This window comes from Condylura cristata, unplaced genomic scaffold (genome assembly GCF_000260355.1).
Source record: "Condylura cristata isolate star-nosed mole 26May11 unplaced genomic scaffold, ConCri1.0 scaffold00007, whole genome shotgun sequence".
In the NCBI taxonomy this organism is placed as follows: domain Eukaryota; kingdom Metazoa; phylum Chordata; class Mammalia; order Eulipotyphla; family Talpidae; genus Condylura; species Condylura cristata.
This window is the reverse complement of record NW_004567108.1, coordinates 56,217,533-56,224,838: the sequence shown is the minus strand read 5'-3', so window position 1 is coordinate 56,224,838 and position 7,306 is coordinate 56,217,533.

The following is a 7,306-nucleotide window of genomic DNA, read 5'->3' as shown; positions in this document are numbered from 1 at the left end:
CTATTAGGTATGATATAAAGCCTCCTTAGTTGGGGTCTCCGTGGTGACGCAAAAGGTTAAGTCGAAACATTATGAAGCTATTGGCAACCATTGCAGCAAGAGTTGGATCCCCAGCCAGGGGGCTGACCCACATGGCACAACAGACCTCTGTCATGCAACCTTCTGCTCCCCTCAGCAGTGTATTTCAGTCTTCCTGTTCTTCTCCCACTGTCTCTGGTGAAACCTCTCACCATCCACCCTGCACTTCTGGCCTATAGTACAGCTCTTGTATTCATAAATAAAAGTCTTTATAAAACATACTAGATTAGAAATAATTTAAAATACTTGTAATACAGTTAGACAATACAGTTAGACATTACTGGTGAATTTGTAAGTTGATATAACTACTTAGAAAAGCAATTTAATAATATAAACAAAGTAGAAAATGCATAAACCTATAATCCAGAAATTGTGCCCCAAGAACTATGTTTATTGGAGAATTTTTTTTATAATACAAAACATTGGACTCAACATACATATCTATCAATAGAATGGATAGTGTCATGATACAGTGGAATATTATAATGCAGTGAAAATTAATACATACATCTTCAGAGAATACATGGATGGCCTCTTTGAAGATGGCAGCCTCTGAAAATGACTTGCTGCTGCTGTATGGCTCTGGCTCTACAAAATCAGCAAGTATCTGCATGAGATGGAAGTAGACTTCTAAACCCACTGATTCCTGGATAATCCAGGATAAAATGTTGAAGGGAGAGGAACCCCATAAGCAGGATGCCAGAATATTACTGTAGCTCTTATTCGGGCAAAATGAAAATTTGAAAGTATTAACCCCAACAAGCATCTAGAACATTTGTAGTAGGCTTGAAAACAGTGTAAATTAATTAACTCAGTGCTGATGCTATCATGTGGCAGAGTTTGTGCTACCACATGAGGATACCTCATGAAAATAACACAGCTTATTCCTCCACCTCCTTCCTATGACATCTCAAAGGCAGAAGGAGGTGGAACTTAAAAGTCTCTTAAAATCTGCTATGGATGTGATCACCGCCTCTGCACCTCTGGCCTGTACCCCGGTCTGTATGCACAAATAAATCTTTTAAAAACCCACTGTGGAAAATGGTGAAACAGATGATGAGCTTGTTCATGAATATCACCTCCTTCCCACACAAATGTAGGTTGGCATCCACTTGGGAGATGTTGAAAGCAGTGACCAGAGATTAAGGTTCTAAAAGAAATTACAGAGGTAACAACTTCTCACTCATCTCAAGATAGGCCTCTTTGAAACTCTGTTCTCACTTGGTACAGAATCTAAGCTGAGGTGATCCAAGTCTGGTGATCCAAGTCTGGCGACCTGACAATGACTGGTGTGATCACGGCAGAGATGTGGAGCGTTACCAGATCAGGGAATAGCTAAGACAATAACAGAGTGCCATTTTGATAGAGCATTTTAGGAAGCACAGGAACAAAAGGAGGGAAAGGATTACAAAGAAACACTACACTGAGCTCAGGAGTGAGCTGAGTGGAAGGACAGTGGAAGGACAACCAACTGAACAAGGGTGAGTCTTTACAAACAAAACAGGACTTCAGGGCGACCATCTCCACATCAAGGAAAGATGTGCAGTCTTACCCTCTCTGGGCTCCAGCTTTAGTAGTGTACAATACAAGCGAAGATGTTTCATCTTCTTTGCATACAATTAAGTGAGTGATTGTGTACCTATATCCTGGATGATGAGTCAGCAATGTTACTTGGGTATTATCATCTCCAGTTTGTTGCATTTCTTAAGTAGAAGAGCACCGAGAAATGGCTCTGTATGTGCATTCTCAATGTGTGCATTCTCTTTTAAAAATAATAAAAGTCAGGCCCTCTCTGGTGGTGTAATGGGTTAGGACACAGCACTGCAAGCTGACCACAGCAGCTTCAGTGCTGAGTTCAATCCCCACCCCAGAGGTGACCCACATGGCTCCGCAGACCTCTGCTGACCCGCCCGCTGCTCCCCTCAGCAGTGTACTTCGTTGACCCTGTCTATTCTGGTCCCCACTCTGCCTCTCTTGAATCCTGTCATGGCCCCTGCACCTCTGGCCTGTACCCCAGTTCTGTATGCATAAAGAAAATCTTAAAATAATAAAAGTTCCTCTATCCCATGAAAAACAAATATATATATATATATATATATATATATATATATATATATATATATACACATACATGGATTAACACAATAGGGAACTGAAAGAAATCAACTTACAGAAAAAGATCATGCCTGGGTGATGTTTTGGAAAAATGAGAAGCCATGTGTGTACCTAGGAGGGAAGACATTCTAGAGAGAAGGAGCAGCACAAGCAAAACTGCTATTTCTGTACCTGGTGTTTTGAGGAACAGTAAGGAGCCCAGAGCACTTAAAAACAGCAAGAGGGCGTATAATAAGCGATGAGGGGACCAGAATAAATTGTTTCAGGCCTCATCGGTGATGACTTATGTAACCTTTTTTAAAATTCTAAGTAAGATGGAAGCTCCATGAAGATAGTTGAGAAAAATGACATGAACTAACTTATTGTGCGTGTGTGTGTGTGTTTTTTTTTAAAGATTTATTTATTGATGCATACAGAACTGGGGTACAAGCAAAGGTGCAGGGGCAGTGAGAGGCTTCACCAGAGACAGAGTGGGGAGCAGAACAGGCCGACTGATGAAGTACACTGCTGAGGGGAGCGGTGGGCAGGCTAGGAGAGGTCAGCTGAGCCAGGTGGATCACATCTGGGGTTCGGACTGAACTCATGAAGGGGCTTTAACTTCTTAGTGTTGTGCATTAACCCGCTGAGCCTGATCTAACTTATTGTTCTAACTAGTCAATTTGGAAGCTGGAATGAGAATGGGCTGAAAAAGCCAGTGGGGGATTAGTTGTAAGGCTGTTGCAGTTATTCAGGTGAGAAATAATGTTCTATCAATGGAGAGGGTAAGAAATGGTTAGTATCTGTTATATTTTCAAGCAATAATAAACAGAATTTGCTGGCATTGGATATATATATATATATATATTTGGCGGAAGAGAGGAGCTTCTGATGACTTTAAACTAGCATAAATCTGGAGTTGCCAATCACTAGATCAGGAGATTAGGAAGACCAGATTCATTCGGGAAAGAATAGAAGTTGTTTGAACAGGTTTCATTTGAGATATTTATATTTTCAAGTGGATCTGTTAAGCAGACACTTAGATATAAAAATCTGGAGTTCTATAGATAAAAATTCAGTATTAGGGCCTTCCCTGGTGGCAAAGCGGGTTAACATGCAGCACTAAGAATAGAAAGCCACTTCTGCATGAGTTGACCCCGAGGTGACCCACACTGTGTGGTAGAACTCTCCTGACCCGCCCACTGTTCCCCTCAGCAGTGTACTTCGTCAGTCGGCCCGTTCTGCTCCCCACTCTGTCTCTGGTGAATCCTCTCACCTCCCCTGCACCTCTGGCCTGTACCCCAGTTCTGTATGCACAAATAAATAAATCTTTAAAAAAAATTCAGTATTAATTATGTACAGGTCAAAACTCTCCAAAAAAAAATAGTTTAATTAATATGTGTCTTTTGGGAAGGCCAAGATATTCTCTTTGCTGTAGAGATCAGCACTTGCCATTGACTTGCCAACACTTCCTGTTAATCTTCATTGCCACAGCGATCCAAAGTGTCTGGTGATTGATTATACATACTTGTGGCATTATTTATATTTCCTGGCAGAGCAAACAGATGCTCAAACAAGATTCCTAGCTTTATGAATGATCATAGCCGAGCATTCTTTCCCCTGTTGCTAGATACAGCTGAAGATAATTCCACATTTACAGGACTGCAAATAAAGCAGGCAACTCATTCCTATCCATAAGTAGAAACTGAATGAAGCAAAATATAAGTCTCTGCAGTAACCTATTCTTTTTCAATCACATAGCACTTTGTGTTTGCTAAGGAATTTACAATCCAATGTGATTTATGTAGACTATTTGAAATTAGTCTAATATTTCCTATCTTCACATGAATTTGCAATTTTTAAACTGAAGAGAGTACTTTTTTCCAGACTAAGAATTGGAAATTCTTGAGAATATATTTTATTCCACCTCACAGATTTGAAGTTATTAGTTTTTTAGTCATAATATTTCTTTGAACTGCTGTCAGTGATTAATAGAATCTATAAGTTTTATTATTGTACATAATTTTATTAAGATACTTAAATTGTTAAGGACTTTGGGACATAGGGATTTTCTCAAGCAATGACATTTCAATTCACTTAAAGGAGAAAAATGGCTCCAGTGGTAAAGAATTTCATTCCAACTGTGATAAATGACTAGAAGTTCATGTCTAACAAGAGAAGACAGAGTAGACAGTGAAGTCAGTGAAAAGGCAGAAAGCTGAATGTTTTCTGTTCTCCCCTCACGAATCTTCAGCTCTTCCCATAGCTAGTTTCAATTTCTCCCTGTCCTTCAGTTTTGAATCTTCACACACTAAACTATATGAGCTGAGTAAGCTTAAGTAGAGAGCACATCAACTTCAGAATGGAATGGGAGTGGGAACAGGCTAAGGGAGGGGGTTAATCCACAGCAAGTAGATCTCATTAGACACAAGGATTGATCTGTGGGAAATGGATTCGCATCCAGCAAAAACTTTCCCATATCTGGTAGACCCCTCCCTAAACAAAAAAGACAAAGTTGTAAGACAACTTGGAGGAAGGAAGTACACTCAGCAGAAGTGGGGTACCTGCAATGTGTACCTAGGGGATTCAGCGACTGAGGCCTTAGTTGTAACAGGAGTGATTCAGTATTTGGAGGGAAATAATAAATGCATTTTTACATGGCCTAGTTGTGCTGGAAGTTGGAGAAGGACAATGCTGGCTTGAAAATGATTACCTGGCTTGAAAATGATTAAATGGCTATAATTTACAAACCATAAAATTCACTTGTTTAAAGTGAAAATTCAGTGGTTTTTAGTACTCACGGAGTTGTGGTTTTAATCCCTTAATATAGACTATAAGCAGTTTGAAAACAGCAGTGAGGTGGGGTGGCAAGAAAAAACAGGAGAGAGGAATGCCTGTTTGCCAGTCATACTATCCAGTTAGTATTCTTCTCTTAGACTTCTGCTTCCAGAGAATCATGCTTGCCCCTTCAGAATCTTTCTCCAGTGCTGCTAGGTCCTCCCTGGCCTGTGAGAGGACCCCTATCTTCACTCCTCCCCCTAAGCACAGAGGTGCATTAGGTAGATGTAAGATTGAACGTTTTGGTCCAGCAGGGTGGCAGACAAGTCTAGGTCTCAGTGATGGCAGTTGTTTGGATTAGCTGCTTCCACGCCATGTCTCCATGGGGATGATGGTAGGTGTCTGATAGTTGATGCCCATCTTAATTCCAGTTAGGCACCCACAAGCTGGATGCTAAGCTTTCAGAACCACATCCACCCCTGTTCAGCACACAGCAGCAGGCCATGCATTTGCCATGGATGGGGTCATCCTCAGCCATGTAGTTGCCCAACTTGAAGCAGATCATGGTGACCTCATGGAAGGTCTTCTCAGCTGACATGATAGGGGCATAAGGACCAGATAGAAAGGAATTTTGGTGTCTGTGATGAGGGCTGTGGTTCTCAGACTAGGTTGGGCTGGAATTCTGTCATGGACACATCCAAGGTCTCATCACAAGTCCATGGCGGAGGCTGCAACCTGCCCAATCAGGCAGCTGAGACTAGTGCATGTGTTCTGTGAGGATGTATGTTGTAGATATCTTCACTGAAGACCATGACAGCATGGTCAGATATTTCAGGGTCAAGCCACTTCATGAGCAGAGATTCAAACTCAGATTTCGTGTTCATGTGTCCAGGATGCAGAAGGCCTGCAGCCTGTGCACAGATCTGTCAGCTTATGACTTGGCCCAGGACTGGGTCTGTAAGCGCTTTGCAGATAGCACCATGGTTTGTGATATAATTATTGTGGTGTAACTAATCATTTCAGATGATCAGTTGCTCTAAGTAGAACTTCTTCTAGGTCACTAGTCCATTTCATTGGCCACAGTGAACTCTGGGCCCACAAACACTGCTCTGGGCACTTGCATGCCAGCACTAGTCTCACAAGAATGTTCGTTGAACTAGTCACCCCACTGTTGATGGATATATCACTTGGAATTTAACCACTGGGCTGAATTCCACATTCAAGTCAGAACAGTTCTTAGCAGGCGCTGCTAAAACAGGCACCTGTTGGCCTCCAGTGGACAGAGTTGCGCTCAAATTCTCAGGTCACTGCAGTCAAACGCACCTCTCTCAGTCTAACACCATACAGCTAACTTTTGTTTTAAAATATGAACTTAGTTTTAATTTATTTCCTAAAATAACAAAAGACTAACAAAATATGCAAAATAATGTGAAAGACGTTATGTAAGCTTGTTTGTGCTTCCTCCAGTGCCCAGGCTTAAAAAAAATTAAACAACTTCCTGTTTTACTATTCTCTGGTGAGAAAATAGTGACTCTTGGCAGAGAACATGTTGCAGGTGTTTTCATATACCTGACATGATACAGACGTGAAAACGTTTAAACGGGTTAAAAGTATTAGCCTTGAAGACGGCCAGCATTCATTGACTAGTCCCTCTTTCAGGAGTACGTGAACCCATGCAAATTTTACTGAGTTTGACCACCAGATGGCAGTCATTCACCACACTGGTGTTAGAGACACTGAAGAAATCTATGAATATACTTGGCGTTTAGCGGTATCCCTACTTACCGTGCTCTCTGACACTCGTCCCTGCTATGTCTGTCTCAATAAATCAATCAGTGAACACCCATTAAATCTATTATATATTTATTTACTTGTGCATATGCCTATTGTATATATCTAAATAATGAAAGAGATATATAAGGTATGTTGAAGAAAATAACATGTTAAGGAATTTAAATATTAATACATACAATTGTGAAAATAACATCAATAAACTTTGGTCTGAAATTCAGTCCAATAATTTGGACATCCAGCATTATTTTGCTGTCTTTGTTTCAGAACACACAATTGTCACCCAGAAACTTTATTTATGGGAAGTTTTATTAAATTTGTATCACCTGGAAATATGTTCTCATTGAAAGAATATCAAAAGCATATTGAGAAATCCATGCAATATTTGACTTTTAGAAAAATTATATGATGATGAAAAGGGTAATTAGCTATTGGAGAAACAGGCAAAGAACATTTTTCCTACTGACTTCCATTTTATTTTTTTGCCAGTACCTTCTTGACCATGAAATATTTATTTTATATAATACTTCACTCTACTCTTGTGTATGCCTGGCTTTCTTTCCATGAC